Here is a 17,613-nt window from a genome sequence, read left to right on the forward strand (position 1 = left end):
AAGGTTTTGATATTTGCTATTAAAAAACCATTGAAATTCACTGAAAAAACCATAGGTTATAGACCATATATAGTTAGGAATTAGCATTTACAAAACCTTGAAAATTCACTGAAAAAACCATAGGTTATAGACCATATATAGTTAGGGATTAGCATTTACAAAACCTTATTTTACTCACACAAAACCATTGAAATTCCATATATAGTTAGTTGTACTAACTATATATCGCGCACCCGCAATCCACTGCTGATCATGTCACATATTACATCATTCATGACATGGTCAGTGACATCACTGATGACATCACTGATGACATCTCAAATGACATCACTGATGACATCACTGATGACATCTCAATGACATGACTGATGACATCACTGATGACATCTCATTTGACATTACTGATGACATCACTGATGACATCATTCATGTGATAATACGATGAACTTCTTCAGACTCTAAAATAACCTTAGATACACTCAGTGTAAACAGACACTCACAGACTGTCACTCATCCATGGAGTTACTCACACACCTACTCAGTCATGCAAAGAATCAATTACACCTCCATTTCCTCAACTATACAGTTATACATACCTTACTTATTCAAACATATACTAACACATATTTACTCTCTTTTACAATCCCTGATACAAGTTCACAATGATCAATACAGCCACTCACACATTCACGGGCTCTTATGCACAGTTATTTATATATGTCAACTCTCACATGTACTGTGTTTTACATATGTTCTTACTTTGACATGTAGCACTCAGATATCCATTCACTCACCAATGCACTCAGTCAACCGCCCATACACCTGTTTCCACATGCACTTTTGAATCCATATATCTAGTGAATCAACTGCTTACACATCTATGCACAGAGTCATACACCTCCCAGCCACCCACACACACACTCAGTCTCCCATACAAATACTTGGGCAACCAATCAATAACCCATATACCTACTCATATAGCTACTGATCAACACATGCAGCAGTTTACAGAACAACAGACATAATGATGCACAAATTAAGACAGTTTACTCACTAACCCATGCACTCAGTGACACACATTTAATCACTCACTCATACAGTCAGTCACACACCTACTAAATCCTTCATCCAGACACTTATACATCCACTCATTCTTCAATATGTAAGACATTTGAGATGTCATCAGTGATGTCATTTGAGATGTCATCAGTGATGTCATCAGTCATGTCATTGAGATGTCATCAGTGATGTCATCAGTGATGTCATTTGAGATGTCATCAGTGATGTCATCAGTGATGTCACTGACCATGTCATGAATGATGTAATATGTGACATGATCAGCAGTGGATTGCGGGTGCGCGATATATAGTTAGTACAACTAACTATATATGGAATTTCAATGGTTTTGTGTGAGTAAAATAAGGTTTTGTAAATGCTAATCCCTAACTATATATGGTCTATAACCTATGGTTTTTTCAGTGAATTTTATATATATATATTCACTGAAAAAAACATAGGTTTCACATCAGTTATAGTTAGGAATTAGCATTTAAAAAAACCTATTAAATTCACTGAAAAAACCATAGGTTTCACACCAGTTATAGTTAGCTGGAAATTTTACTCGCATAAAACCATTGAAATTCCCACGTTATAGTTAGTTGGACTCACTATAACTTGCGCGTGCAATGCACTGCTGATGACGTCACATATTACATCACTCATGACATGGTCAGTGACATCACTCATGACATCACTGATGACACCATCCAGTGAATGTGTGTCTTTTTAAAAAATAAATATGTGTTATATATGTATATGTAAAAGTTGATGGAAGAATAAATGTTTAAATAAGTGTTTACATGGATGTTTTCTTTTAAAAAAATTGATTGGTTAACTGGTTTATTAAGTGTATCTTAGTGAATATATATATTAGAAAGTAATGTGTAAATATTTAAATATATGTATTAGTCTTTCACTTTGTGTGTAAGTGGCTGTATGGGTTGGTGAGTAGCTACATGTGTATGTATATGGGTTATTAGATATTTTTTTAGTATCAGTATGAGTGTTTGCATGGTTTGGTGGGGGTATTACTTAGCAGTGGCACATACATGCATGAATGACTGACTCTCTCTTTGTATGTGTTTTGAAGACAGCATATGTGCAGGACTGTATGGGTGGATGAGTGTGTATATGTGTGTGTTAGTGAGTGAATGACTGTCTCACTAGTGTCTTTATCAGTAACTACATATGTTTTAATCTAGTATATGTGAATATTGATGTGTATAAGTGAGTATATGTGAGAGTAAGAGATTGTAAGAGTTCCTGTTTGAATAAGTATGTGTTTCTATAAGTGATTGTTTAAGAGAGTAAGTATGTGTAAGTTTCCTTAGAAGTAAAGTGGTAGTGTGTGTATAGCTGTATATGCAAATAAATGGATGTTCAATAGTTTATTTGCATGTGTGAGTATGTGTGTGAGTACCTTTTGGATGACTGTCGGTGTGTAACAGGATGTATAGGTGTATCAGTACATATGATGATTGAGTATACATGAGTGACTATATAGAACTGTTTGTGAATGAATGGATGTGTATATAGATGGTAGAATTACTGAATTGGTTGTTGTAACTGATATGGGTATCTCCATTTTTTTGAACATTTTAGTTTCTATTTTTGAATATGTATTTCAAGGGTTACATTACAGTGAAAGGAGGTCTGTCACTCTGTCACAAGGATGGTGTCATCAGTGATGTCATGAGTGATGTCACTGACCATGTCATGAGTTATGTAATATGTGACGTCATCAGCAGTGCATTGCACGCGCAAGTTATAGTGAGTCCAACTAACTATAACGTGGGAATTTCAATGGTTTTATGCAAGTAAAATTTCCAGCTAACTATAACTGGTGTGAAACCTATGGTTTTTTCAGTGAATTTAATAGGTTTTTTTAAATGCTAATTCCTAACTATAACTGATGTGAAACCTATGTTTTTTTCAGGTGAATTTCAAAGGTTTTTTAATAGCAAATATCTATAGGTATGAAATGTAATATTTTTTATAATGAATTTTATATTGTATATTTATGTAATAGTATTTTTTTTATGTTTATTTTTTATTTTTATTTTTTTATTTTTTTGCCCCGGAGCGCTCCCGGGGCGCGTACCGATGCGCTCACCGGTAAGCACAGTAAGGCCGCACCCCGTTGCGCGTACCGGTGAGCGTCCCGTTAGCGCTATTGCCGCGAACGAAAACATCATCGTGATGTATCGCGTAGCCGTGTGATGCGTCTTATGACGTACGGCGTAAACGCACCCGGAAGTGCCCGAGCGCATACGATCGCGCTACGTAAATGCCCCCGGGCGCGACCCGACGCGCTTACTCTACGCGCCCCCGGGCGCGCCCCGGGGCACGTAGCGTAAGCGCGTCAGGTCATATGACCTGAAAATAACACATTTCAGTGGTTCAGAACACTTTTGGTTTCCAAATGATGAAAGCCCAGGTCATGTGACCTGAAAATAACACTTTTCATTGGTTCAGAACGGTTTTGTTTTCCAAATGATGAAAGCCCCCACCTTTTTTCCTCATTCTCACTTTGTTGTTTGAGTGAGGAAGACCTACATCTATTGACAGAGAAATGGCTACAGTAGCAGCAGCAGCTGGAGCATCTGCACCACCACCACCACCACAAGGACCACCACAACATCACATTGGTGGTCAAGAAGAAGAGGAGGAGGAGGAGGAGGAGGAGGAGAGAAGTCAGTTCCTGCCTGAAGACAATCCCCCATATAAACCTAGGGAGAAGTTTATATGGGAGTTTTTTAAAATTCCAAGGGGTGCAAAAAAAGTAAACGCTGCAAAGGTGACCTGTCTCATCTGTGGCGCTGTACTATCCAGGGGGAACTCGACAAAAAAATATTCATTTGGCAATCACACAATAATTCGCCACATGCAACGATTGCACCCCAATAACTATTCTGCAGCAGAGGTGAGAGAACTGTGCAGAAACCTTCCCCAATCATCTTCCAGAACCTCAACAAGCAATGAACCCACTCCATCGGGTCCAGAGGCAAGGCAGATGGTCCCAAATATACAAACCAAGTTTGGTGGATACAAAATCGTTTGTATATTCTGTGGAAAAACAATTACCTAAGGTGAGCAAAGTATTACACTCATCAACCTTGCAGGTGATAACCACAAGTGCCCGAAGAAACCTTAATTTTTTTCTGATATTTTTTGCTCCAGTTGAGCCGTTTACAATTCCCTGTTTTTTGTTTCTCCCCATAAAAAATACAAAAAAAATATAAAACTGTTCAGAAAAGCCAAAAAAAGAAAAAAAAATGTTTAAAAAAATATAAAAAAACAAAAAGAATTTTTAAAAAGTTGTTTTTAGAACTACCTCCAATTTAATAAAAAAAACTACATTTTTAAAAAAACTCTGTTATTCTTTTTTCTCCAGGGTACGCGTACCGGTACGTGCACCGGGGCGCGCACCGGGGCGCGCACCAAAAAAAATAAAAAAAATAATGAAGGAGTGAGCATGAGTGAAAGACACAGAGAGAATAATGTTAAGAGAAAGAGAGCTAGAGGGAGCAACACAGAGGAACTGTTTATTACATAGTAAGACAGAGAGAAGGTGTAATAGGGTGTAAGTGAGAAAAAGAAAATGAATAAGGGAGCAAAAGAAGGGAAGAGAGAGGAAGAAGACTAAAGCAGAGGTACTGGGAGAATGTGAGTGGGTGTTGAAAGTAAAAGGAAGCACAGTAAAGGATGGGGAATGAGGTGTAGTGACGGAACCGGAATAAATGAACAACGGTGAGGGAGGGTAAGAAAAGAGCAGTGAGTGTAAGTAAAGAGGGGTGAAAGAGGATGGATAAAAGTGAATAAGGGTAAGACATGGGGAGTGACAGAGAGAAAAGACAGAGAGAGTAAAGGAAGGAGTGACTGAAAGGGTATGAGTCAAGCAGCAAAGAAAGGTAAGTAAGGGAGTGTGGGTGAGTTGTAGGGAGTGAGCATGACGAAAGAGTAGTGACAGAGTGAGGGGACAGAGACAGCGGCGGTAAGAGAGACAAAGTGAGGGAACGGGAGTGAGGAACTGTGAGGACAGACGAACTGAGAGAATGAGTAAGAGGAGTGAAGTAAGTAAGTAAGGGAAAGGGAATGAGTGAGGGAGCGAAGGAAGGGAACAGAGGGTGGGGAAGTAAAGACTGAAAGAAGTTGAATGTGGTAGGAGAGTAAGGGAAAGAAGAGTAAACATGGAGGATAAGAATAAGTGAGGGAAGCAGACTAAGGAAACAGGAGTGAGGTGGGTGAGAGAATAGTAGTGAGGTTAAAGCAAAGGGTGATGACAAACTACATTTTTTTAGTCACACTTACCATATTATTAATGTAAATTTAATTACATGTTTTTACTACACTTTGTATCTGTGAAAGAGAGAAAAAGAATAAGTTATAATTAGTCAAATATATATTTTAAAATAGAAGAGACAAGTCAAGAGGTTAAAAATCATAAAGGTGTACTAAGAAATAAAGTAAGAGTGAAGGACACAGAAAGGGAAATAAAGTAATGTAGAAGGACAAAAAGAGGGAAAAAGAAATAGAAGGAGAGCAAATTACTAAGAGTAAGGCAGATACGTTCAGTGACAGAGAGGAAGAGAAGAAGAGAGAAATAAACTGAAGGTAAGAAAGATACTAAAAGAATGTGAGTTAGCAAAACTAAATCAGGAAACAGGAGTAAGTAAAAAGGGAATGACTGAGAGAGAAAAGAGTCTGATTGAGGATGTATTTACAAGAATGACGAATGGAAGATGACTGAGAGTGAGTGAAGGGGAGTCACAGAGTGAAGGGATGAAGTGAGAGAGGATAATATAGAAGGATTGAGGGAAAAGGAGTGAGGAAGTTAGTAGACAGAGGGACTAAGGGAAGGACTGAGTGAAGTGGAATACAATGAGTGAGGAAAGGAAAATGAGTAAGGGAGCTAAAGAAGGAAAGAGAGGAGAAGAGGAGTAAAGCAGTGGAACAGAGAGAATGTGATTCGGTGATGAAAGTAAAGAGAAGGACACTGAATAATAGGAAATGAGAAGTAGTAATGGAACCGGAGTAAAAGAAAAGGGGATGAAGAACGATGAGAGAGGAGCAGTGAAGTTGTTGTAAGAGAAATGATAGAAGGTAGATAAACACAAGTGAGCATAACACAAGGAGAGTGAGGGACTGAGGACATAGAGGTAGTGAACGAAAAACAGAGAGAAGAGGACTAAAGAAAGGAGCAAAGAAAGATAAGTCAGGGAGAGTGGGTGAGTTATAGTGACAGACTGCGACTAAAGAGGTGAGGGAGTAAAGAGGAATTACTAAAAGAGGAAAGAAGGAAAAGACAGAAAAGGGAAATAAAGCAGAGAGACTGACAGCTGAAAAGTGATGCAAGGGAGAGAGAGGATGCAGACAGTTGAATTGGGAATAAGGAGTTGTGAAAGAAATGGAGTAAAGGAACGGGGTGAAAGAGAGTGAGAAAAAGACATTATGAGTGAGTAAAGAGAGCTGAAAGAGGGTGGAAAAAAGAAAGTGTGTGTGAGACAATGGGAATACAATTTAAATTACACAATACAAACTATAGAATAACTTGTACAACATGTTTCATAGTTTATTTTTGCTGTTCTCAGAATATATTGAATTTCACTAAAAACAGTGAGTTCAAATTACTCATCATATGACAGCGGGAAAAAAAAACACAATCTAAAAGATTGTGTTTAAAAAAAAACATATAAACTTAAAAATCACAAATGTACACTAATCTTTGATTCACTTACTTTTCCTTTAGGCCAAATAGTACATCATGAAGGTCCTTTTCGTTGAAAAGTACTCTGCTGTTCTCAAAAAATTCCATTTCATCGACTTTCTAGAAGAAAATCTCCAAGAACATCTGAAATATGTTTCAATGTTTTCATATACTCCTTGTTTTCAGTCATGACTCTTTGCTCATTCCTTCACCTTTCTCTAAGGCCAAATAGTGTCTGATGTATGAGTATATTTTCAAATTACTTAAAACAAACTCTGAAAAAAACGTTTTCCCGACGTTCTGAAAGAAAGGCTCATACAACATTTTCACAATATTTAAATATTCATAATTCCATCTCTGGCTCACTCATGTTCAACATTTCGTATGATACTGATATCACTTACTATGAGATCCACTTACAGTACCTATATGACAACTCAATTTTTTATATTATCTTGATCACTTTTACTCAGAATATAATTTTAAACAGTAAACTAACTTTTATTAACTGCTCCCGTCTTCATAGGCCAATTACCTTTGCTTAAATTTTGGTTCTAAAAACATTAGGTATGAGTTTTTTAAGTCAAAATGCAAACGTTGTTTGAAAGTCAAATGAGTATCATTACACAGCTTCCACCCTTTTTGACATTTTAAATAGCATGTGTAATGCCCTGATGTTGTCGATGGACCGTCATGATAAATAATAGCTACAGTTGCAAAGGTTCGTCCTGAAATTGATAACTGAGAAGCCACGAATTTTTTAATAGAAGTTGTCAATTTAGTTCCATCAGGTCTACATCGTTGGAACATTAAAATGACATACTGACCATAACTTTGTAGAAATAATGTGGACAGCATTTCAGACTTACATTGGGTACACACCATATTGTGATCAGCTGATTCCACTAGATTATTGAAAGACACTGATTTGCAGTCTGGTAAAGTCAAATATATAAATTTTTCAGTGTCTATTCTAGTACTACTTGATAAACTACAATTGTCACAGTCATGCTGCCATTGATAAGAAAGGCCAAATAGATTTTCTACATCTACACCTTCATCTTCTAATACACCAAACATACACATTAAAAATTCCTGACAATCCTGCTGAATATTCTGTGAAAATTGATTTTGACCAGAACATATGTCTAAAAGATTTCGAATGTCTGAAACACTTTCTATTTTTCCTCTATCATTGCTACATTTCTCAAACACAGAATTCAATAAACAGCAGAATGTTTGATCCCGATTTTCATCAATCTGTTCTTGTAAATTTTGAAGAAAAAAAACAACATTAACCACTACATTAGCATAGCAGTTGACACCAGAACTGTTTTCAAACTGAAATCCAACAACATCTTCCACAGAATCCTTTTTCTTTCTGCTTACAATTACAGTTTCATCTACTTTTTGTCTTTTTGCTACTACCTCACTGCAATTATTCTCATTCCTTCTTTTTCGGCCTACCACACGTTTTTCAAACAGAGGATATTGAGGCAAATGTGGAGCATACTCTCTTCTTAACCTATTGTATTCTTCAACACAATATAGATCTGCACAAATCTTTGTCTCATCACACTCAATCAAGTACAATCCTGATAAAGTTCTGACTCGTGATAATGCCACATATGCCATACCCTCTTTAAACACAGAAGTTCCAATGTTCACCAGAGCACTATCTACACTTAAACCTTGAGATTTATGAATTGTCACCGCATATGCCAGACAAATAGGAAACTGTTTTCGGCGAACATATAAGTCTTTCACAAGCAAAAATCTAGCTGAACAACGACTGATTTGTTGTATTTCATCAATGCCATCAAATTAAATTTTTAAAAATTCAATTCCATCTCTATTTCTGTAATTCACAAAATCAAAACATGACCCATTGCTCCATTTACCAGACCTCTTTCAACATTTAAATTCCTTCTCAAAATGATACGACAATTTAAACACACATTCAGAGTATTTTCAAAACCAGCAGTTTTAGATATACTCTTCTCTAATGAATCCAATTTTGATTTCAAATTTTCAGACAAAATAATTGTTGCTCCCATATGCTCTATTTTATCTATAGCTTCCAGTTTCACAATCTCTTCATTTTCTAACTTTAACATTTTGTTGTTGAAGATGGAACATTCTTTCACAATTGGCATCAAACATATCTCAGATTTGTTCTCAGTAATTTTCTTAAAAATATTCTCCGGAAGAATGTTTTCATCTGGATACAAGTTTGAAATTAATCGTGCATGTAAAGCTTCCTTCCCATGCTCACTTAGTTTTCTGATTCTTACATCTTGTAGAATATTTTTATAATCTTCATCCTTTGCCTGTCGCATATTTTGAAGCAGTTCTGCATATTTGAAGTTTAACCATATATTAACGTTTCCAATGCTTCCTAGGCACTTCCTGGTATCTTCATGCGTGAGCATTTTAAACACTGGTTGTCCTTTTACTGGAGTCAACTGCAGTAGATCTCCAAAAACAATAATGTGTTTTCCTCCGAATAAGCAAGCATTAGATTTGAGACCATGCTTACTTCATCAATGATAAGAAGTTTCATTTTCTTCAGGATTCTCGAAACTTCAGAACACGCATCTCCAGATAGCTTGTGGTATTGCAATTTATTATCATGCTCAACTGGTAGCATCAGTAAACGATGTAAAGTAATCCCTTTAATGTTATGTGCTGCCAGCGCAGTTGGAGCGGTTACAACACAAGACAGCGGTGATTCAGTCCTTTTCTGCAAATAAGTTGCAATTGCTTTAATCAGAAAACTTTTTCCAGTTCCCGCTTGTCCACTCATGTACCGTTGGACAAGCTTAAATGATGTACATGAGCACTCTTTTTTCTCATGACTGAATCCATGTTCAATCTGTTCTGTGACTTCGTCATATATCTGTTTCTGCTCAATGTTTAGATGTTTCACCAAATCTTCTAAGTTAATTACATCCTCTTCAGCTTGTTCCATAGCTCTTTCCACCTCATCCATGGCAGTGGCAGCTTCATTTTGAATAATTGGTCCTCCTAGTGGATCCTGACTCAATGAAGTAGTACTCTGACTATCTTGAGAACTGTCTCTAGCAATCTCTGCAGCAATTGTGGCTTCTTGCTCTATTTCCTTGTTCAACATTTGCAGATAATTTGGAAAAACAGGACATTCTATGGTATCCTTGGTTGCATTAAAAGAATCTTCGTAACAGAGAAAATCTCCAAGTAGTTCCTCTTCTGTACGCCATGGCTTAAAGAGTTGCAAAAGAGCCAAATAGTAAAATTCCCTTTTCTCTGGATTTTCGCAACTCAATTTTCGATGATTAATCAAATGACCTTTTCTCTGTTTCACTAGACATCCTTCACATCCAATGACAGCATATATTCCATTATTGATATTTTCTCTGATGTTCCTCTTATAAATATAGTTTTGCAGAACTTCATGCAAACAACTGTTCTCAAGATGACTACTTCTATTTGGATAGTATGTATCCAACATGTTTGTCTTCAAAATATCTGTACTGTTTGGTTCTTTCTCCGCCAAATACTCAATTTCTTCTACAGATTTCAATACTCGGTTTCGTGTTGCAGCAAGACCTAGACTAGCCCAAATGATGGTTCTTGATTTGGCATAGAGACTTGCTGATGATAACTGATCAGAACATTCATATGCTCCAATTTCACGATGCGACAACATCTTCAGACTGTAACTGTATAATTTCTTGCTTATACTCTTTTCATGTGAAATGTCCTCCCACATTTCCTTCAGTTCTGTCTTTTCTTTTTTTTTATGTAAGACATCACATATCGAGCCACAGCAATAGAGTTGTCAGCAACGAACTGAATATCCATGTTAGCATTCCACATGGACAAAATCACTGGGTTGTAGTCGTTGATGTACTTGAACTCTTCGATTCTTTTTAACCTGTTCCATGCTTATGACAAGGTCAGCTCGTCATGCAGTACACTGGACGTGTGCTAATGACGAGCTGACCTTGTCATGAACAATGGGAAATACATAAGTCCAGCACCCAGCGGGAATTGCCTTAGCATTGAAGGTGTTAAATTGTATGTATTTTTGGGTGATTTCCTCGTCACAGTATGTCGTAGAGAAGACATCAAATTATTTACTCTTCCTTTAGAAATCACTGATCGTGGAAACCCGAAACGACATTTTGTGTAGAACTTTTCCTTGTTTTTGAATTTTCGACGACAGTACTTCCCACAATGATGGGATTGAAAGCGTAAAACTTGTTGCCTTAAACTGTTTTCTTTGGTAGTTTTCGGAACAGCACATGTTGAATACTCTTCAATGAAACTCATCACTGTTTCATCCGAATCTGTTCCAAATTTGGGTGCATCTTTAATCTATAACAATATATGTATGTGAGGAGCACCTCTCGCTTGATACTCCTTTCTCCAAAAGAAATCCAAAACCTCTCCAAGGGGAGGATTTTTTTTGTTGGTAATAAAAGACATCATAGCTTCAAATCTATGATTGAAATATCTGCATAAATTCTCTGGATCCAAAGAACACAGTTCTCCAGGTGTTTTAAATTCTATATTTTGTATATTTGCATTTGCCTCGCGTATAAATTGAAGTAAGTCGTCCCATGCATACTCGGCACAGCTAAGAGTGAGGAACCATGTAGGAGTTCCTAAGTTTCTTAGCATACATTTCAATTCCCCATGACGACGGTACCAATACTCGTTTGTACCACGCTGACATGCCATGAGATTGATTAGATGAGATTCCAAAATATTATCTTGCAGATTGACTTTCTCCATAAAGTCCCTCGCCGAAACATTTTGCAGATGTGCTCCACTTTTCAGTATATGATTTACTGCATAAGAAAGCCCAGACAAGTCACTTTCATACAGTAGATGAAACAAATATGGAATGCATTGACGAAACCTTGGATCTTCAGCATATAATCTTAAAGTCGGGTATTCAGATGCAGGAATTTGAACTGGTCGATCGTCATATCGTCCACCTCTACCTGTTGGAAATAGCTGTGGAAAAGAACGAGCTTCCAAACTGTCTTCCCATACACTAATGGGACTTCCTTTTGCTGCTTTCATTTGAAACAAGTCAATTGCATTCCCCATTACTTCTTTGGAATGCAAACGATGAACAGTATAATGTTCATATATTTCTTCACTTCTAGACACATCAACTTTTTCAATTTGGCCGGCTGAACAATCACTGTCTTCTTCTGCAGCTATTTCCTCCACTCCAACACATACATGTTTGTAGTACTCATTGTTTTTGACCAAATACAACGTTGCCTTTTTGACTTTCCTAACATCCACTAAATCTTGCCAGATTTTCTTACACTTTGTCGGAACCCCATTATCTAGAATAACTAAAGGTTCCTCTTCCACTTTTTCTACACCAATTGTATCAATATTTTTCTTGAAATCTAGAGGCAAATAAACAACTCTTCCTTTTAATCCTCTCTGTAAATCTGAAGGAGGCAATTTCCCTATCTTAGGCTCCATGCGAACAATAGCCTGAAAAGGATGGACACATTGAATCGAAATAGATTCACATGTATTTAAATCCATCAATTCAGCAGGAATGTCTACCAACTCAAGATTATTATGAACAGCTCTAGCAGGCATTCTATTTTCATTTAATTTATTATAACAATATTTACAAGTACGCTGATCAGAACTCCAATCAAAATAATTCTCCACCAACAAATAAGTTGCAAAATTCTTCCATTCACTATTATTTTCCATTTCACTTTTTGCATATAAATCAACTAACCTAGTCTAAATCTTATAATGAGTCTGTCGACAACACACACAAGTAAAATTAGGCCTTTCACTTGATTTCACCTTAAACTTGGTAATCTCCTGGTCAAACTTTTCTGTACTTGAAATCTGTACATTGTCTTCGACATTACCTTGTATTACTGTGTCAATTTCTACACTGTCCTCTTGTTCACAAAAATAACAAATCTCAATTTCTTCACAAATCTTCTTCACATCTAATTCAGTTCCATGCAAAAGAGCACTGTTTAACTGTTTCAGCTTAAGTGCTGGACTCTTTGCATAATACAACCTTCTCACTAATTTCCTCATTTTGTTATGATGCACTGCTAACATCCTAAAATGATGAAAAACACTCTGACATACTTTTCTAGAAAGACAAGCCAGTGAATGCCCATGCAAACCTGTGTTTTCTCTCACTCTGCAAAGATCTAAGTCTTGCAACATCTTCATTTTCTGTTTTAGACTTTTCTTACTATATGTACGTAAGAAATTACGAAGCAAATCGATTGAATCCTGTCGCACACTACAAATTCTACTACACTTCCAAGTGTACACTGGACCCTTAGTACATCTTCCTAAAACTTCATCAGTTAACACCTCTTCTGCATCTCTAGACACAAGTTTCTCTTTTTCAATCGGACAACCGTCTTTCACCTCATATGCTCGACCTCTGGTGTCAACTGCATGCACCAAATCATTCTCCTGGAAGTAACTCTCCTCATTAAAAAATGGCTCACAACTTGAACTATGCATCCATTCTCCAGAAAAAACTTTACAAAAATTAGTTCGATTAATTACTCTTTTGCATCCACTGTTTGATTTGAAAACATCAATTGTCTTGTTAAGTGTCCTAATTCTATTAATTACTAAAATAAATTATTTTTTCTTAACTTCAAAAGCTTGATCAACAATCTTCTCAACATTTTTCTTTTTCTTGTAAAAAGCAGCTCTCTGTTTACCTTTTTTAGCAAATTTAAAACTACCCTATTGCGAAACATTTGTTTACGAATGTCCCTACATTGGTTTTGCCTTCCATTCCTATACATATTATTGTCTCCTGCTGCAGTAGTAACATTTTTGGGGGGCCTCTCCTTCCTCTTCAGATTTGCTCTCTCCTTCTGTATATTCACATTTCCATTAAAAAATTTTTTTTATCTACATATGTTCCGAAAAAAAGACTTAGTTGTCTTACCAGGAGCTTTTTTTGCGTTTTTTGAATTTGTTGTAGGAGACTGCTTTAATTCCGTTGCTGTTTTTGATTTTTTCCGCTTGGCATCTTTCCTTCTTCTCTGCCTTGAGGGCATATTTCCTTATTATTGAAATCTTGATTTCAATCTATGGTAAACAAAAAAAACACACATTATAGACCACTATTACCAAACAACAAAGCAATGACAATACGCAAACAATATAAACACTAGTTTACAACATATCTAAGTTTATACCACAGCAACTATGTAACTAGGAGTAAGACAGAAAAAAAGAGCTAGAGTGAGTAACACAAAAAGACAGAGAGAGTCAGACAAAGAAACAGGGAGAGGGAGTAAAACATAGAGAAGGAGTAAGACAGAAAGAGTGTATAATATGTTCTAAGACAGAAAAAGGATGTAATAGGGAGAAGAAGTAAGTCAAAGAAAGGGAGAAAGGCAGTAAGTCAGAAAAAGGATGTAACAGGGTGTAAGACAGAGAGAGGGTGTAAAACAATGTAAGACAGAGAGAGGGTGTTAGAAGGTGAGAGGATGTAAAAGAGACTAAAACAGAGAGAGGATGTAAAAGGTAGAGAGAGAAAGTAAGTTTGAGAGAGGGTGTAAGAGGAACTAAATCAGAGAGAGGATGTAACAAGGAGTAATGAGAGAGAGGGAATAAATCAAAGACAGGGTGTAAGAGAAAGTAAGTCAAAGAGAGAGTGTAAGAGAGTGTAACACAGAGTCAGGATGTAGAAAGGAATAAGTCAGAGAGAGGGTGTTAGAAGGGGACAGGTGGAAAGTCAGGAAGAGAATATAAGAGAGACTTATACATTCTTGATAATACTTGGTAAAGAAATGTTGGTGCATAAAGGAATTGTATTTTGTAAATGAGCAAGGTTTCAGTAGTGTAATAAAATGCTTATACATATGACCTTTTCTCTATTTTTTAAATGTTATTCTAAAAAAAGATTTTGGGCACATGAATTGGTTTTACATTATTGACAAGGATTAGATAGTATCTGCATGATTAAAAAATATATTTCACAGTCATGTCACCTGTGTTTCCTCAGATTAGTAAGCAGATTGTGCACATGAGGTGAGGCCTGTCCAGCGGTGCAGAGGAGGTGAGGCCTGTGTCCAAGAGTGCAATGGACAGGACTCACCTCCTCTGGCCCTTGTACAAGCCTCACCTCCTCCGTGCGCCCTGGACAGGCCTCACTGTATTGGGTATAATTGATGGTAACAGGATGCACATAGGGTGAGGCCTAACCAGGAGTGCTGATGAGGTGAGGCCTGTCCAGGGGAGCACAGGAGGTGAGGCCTGTGTCCAAGAGTGCAGTGGACAGGACTTCATAAAGCCTCTCCCCCACTGCACTCTTAGCCACAGGCCTCACCTCCTCAGCAACTTTCACAATCATGAAAGCCATTTCGACTTTCCTCACCTCCTCTGCACCTTTCACAATCATGTCAGGTGTACTTCCGCAGATTAGGAATCAGATTGTGTTTTTTTATTGTTGCTTTCTGCAATTTTTTTCTTGAAGCTTGCTAAAAATTTTCTGCTGCATAGAGGAATTGCATTTTGTAAAAAACTGAGGTTTCAGTAGTGAAATGGAATGCTTGTACATATAACCTGTTCTCAGTTTTCTTAGTGTTAATATAAAAACGATTAAAGGGCAAATGAATGGCTTTTACATTTTTTAGAAGGAATAAAAAGTGTCTGCATGATTAAATAAATATATTTGAAGCTTTCACAATGATGTCTCCTGTGTTACCTCAGATTAGGAAGCATATTGAGCTTCTTTCTTGTTAATTTGTGTCATGTTTTTTTGATAATGCTTGCTATCAACATTTGCAAGATAGAGGATTTGTATTTTGTGAAATAGTGAGGTTTCAGTAGTGAAATTGAATGCTTGTACAAAGGATCTGCATAATGTTTCTTAAATGTTATTTAAAAAACGATTTTTGGGGTAAATGAATGGCTTTTACGTGTTTTCTAAGATTAGGAAGCAGATTAAGTTTTTTTATTCTTTCTTTGTGTCATATTTCTTGACAATACTTGGTAAAGAAATGTTACTACATAGAGGAATTGTATTTTGTATATAAATAAGGTTTCAGTAGTGTAATGAAATGCTTCTATATATGACCTGTGCTCTGTTTTTAAATATTATTTAAAAATCGATTTAGGGCGCATGAATTGGACTCCTGGACAGACCTCACCTCATCTACACCCCTGGACAGACCTCACCTCATCTGCACCCTGTTACCATCAATTATACCCAATACATTTAGACTTCTTTAAAAAACGATTTAGGGTTGCAGATGAGTTAAGTATTGTCCAGAGGTACAGAGGAGGTGAGGCCTGTGTTCAAGACTGTAGTGGGAGAGAGGCCTCTCCTGAGGAGCATAGGTGGTGATGCCTGTGTCTAAGAGTGCACTGGACTGGACTTCATGACGCCTATCCCCATTGCACTCTTAGACACAGCCCTCACCTACTTTGCACCCTTGGACAGACCTCTCTTCCACTACACTCTTCAACACAAGCATCACCTCCTCTGCACCCCTGGACAATCCTCACCTCATCTGCAACCCTGAATAGACCTCAACTCATCTGCAAACCCTGGACACGCCTCATCTCATCTGCACCCTATTACCATCAATTATACCCAATACATTGAGGTCTGTCCAAGGGGCACAGATGAGGTAAGGCTTGTCCAAGGGTTAGAGGAGGTGAGTCCTCTCCACTGCACTCATGGACACAGGCCTCACCTCCTTTGCACCCCTGGACATGCCTCACCTCATCTGCACAATCTACTTCCTAATCTGAGGAAACACAGGTGACATGATTGTAAAAGGTTCAAATATATTTATATAATCTTGCAGACACTATTTATTCCTTCTCAAAAATGTAAAAGCCATTCATTTGATGCAAAATCGTGTTTCCAAAAACATTTACGAAACAGAGCGCAGGTCCTATGTACAAGCATTCCATTTCACTACTGAAACCTCACTATTTTTCAAAATACAATTCTTCTATCTAGGAAATGTTGATACCAAACATTATCATTAAACTTAACAAAATGCAACAAGAAAAAAGCTCAATCTGCTCCCTAATCTAGAGTAACACAAGTGACATGATTGTGAAAACTGCAAATATATTTATTTAATCATGCATGCACTATTTATTCCTAGTCAAAAATGTAAAAGCTATTCATTTGCCCAAAAATCGTTTTTCAAATAAGATTTTAGAAACAGAGCGCAGGTCCTATGTACAAGCATTCCATTTCACTACTGAAACCTCACTATTTTACAAAATACATTTCCTCTCTCTTGCAAACATTGCTACCAAGCATTATTGAAAACCATGACACAATTCAACAAGAAAAATGCTCAATCTGCTTCCTAATTTGAGATAACAGAGGTGACATCATTGTGAAAGGTTCAAATATATTTATTTAATCATGCAGACACTATTTATTCCTTCTAAAAAATGTAAAAGCCATTCATTTACCCCAAAACCTTTTTTTAAATAACATTTTAGAAACAGAGCGCAGGTCCTATGTACAAGCATTCAATTTCACTACTGACACCTAACTATTTCACAAAATACAAATCCTCTATCTTGCAAATGTTGATACCAAGCATTATCAAAAAACATGACACAAACCAACAGCAAAGAAGATCAATGTGCTTCCTAATCTGAGGTAACACAGGTGACATCATTGTGAAAGGTTCAAATATATTTATTTAATCATGCAGACACTATTTATTCCTTCTCAAAAATGTAAAAGCCATTGATTTGCCCCAAAATCGTTTTTTAAATAACATTTTAGAAAAAGAGCACAGGTCCTATGTACAAGCATTCAATTTCACTACTGAAACCTCACTATT

The sequence above is a fragment of the Lissotriton helveticus genome, chromosome 8 (assembly GCF_964261635.1).
Source record: "Lissotriton helveticus chromosome 8, aLisHel1.1, whole genome shotgun sequence".
In the NCBI taxonomy this organism is placed as follows: Eukaryota; Metazoa; Chordata; class Amphibia; order Caudata; family Salamandridae; genus Lissotriton; species Lissotriton helveticus.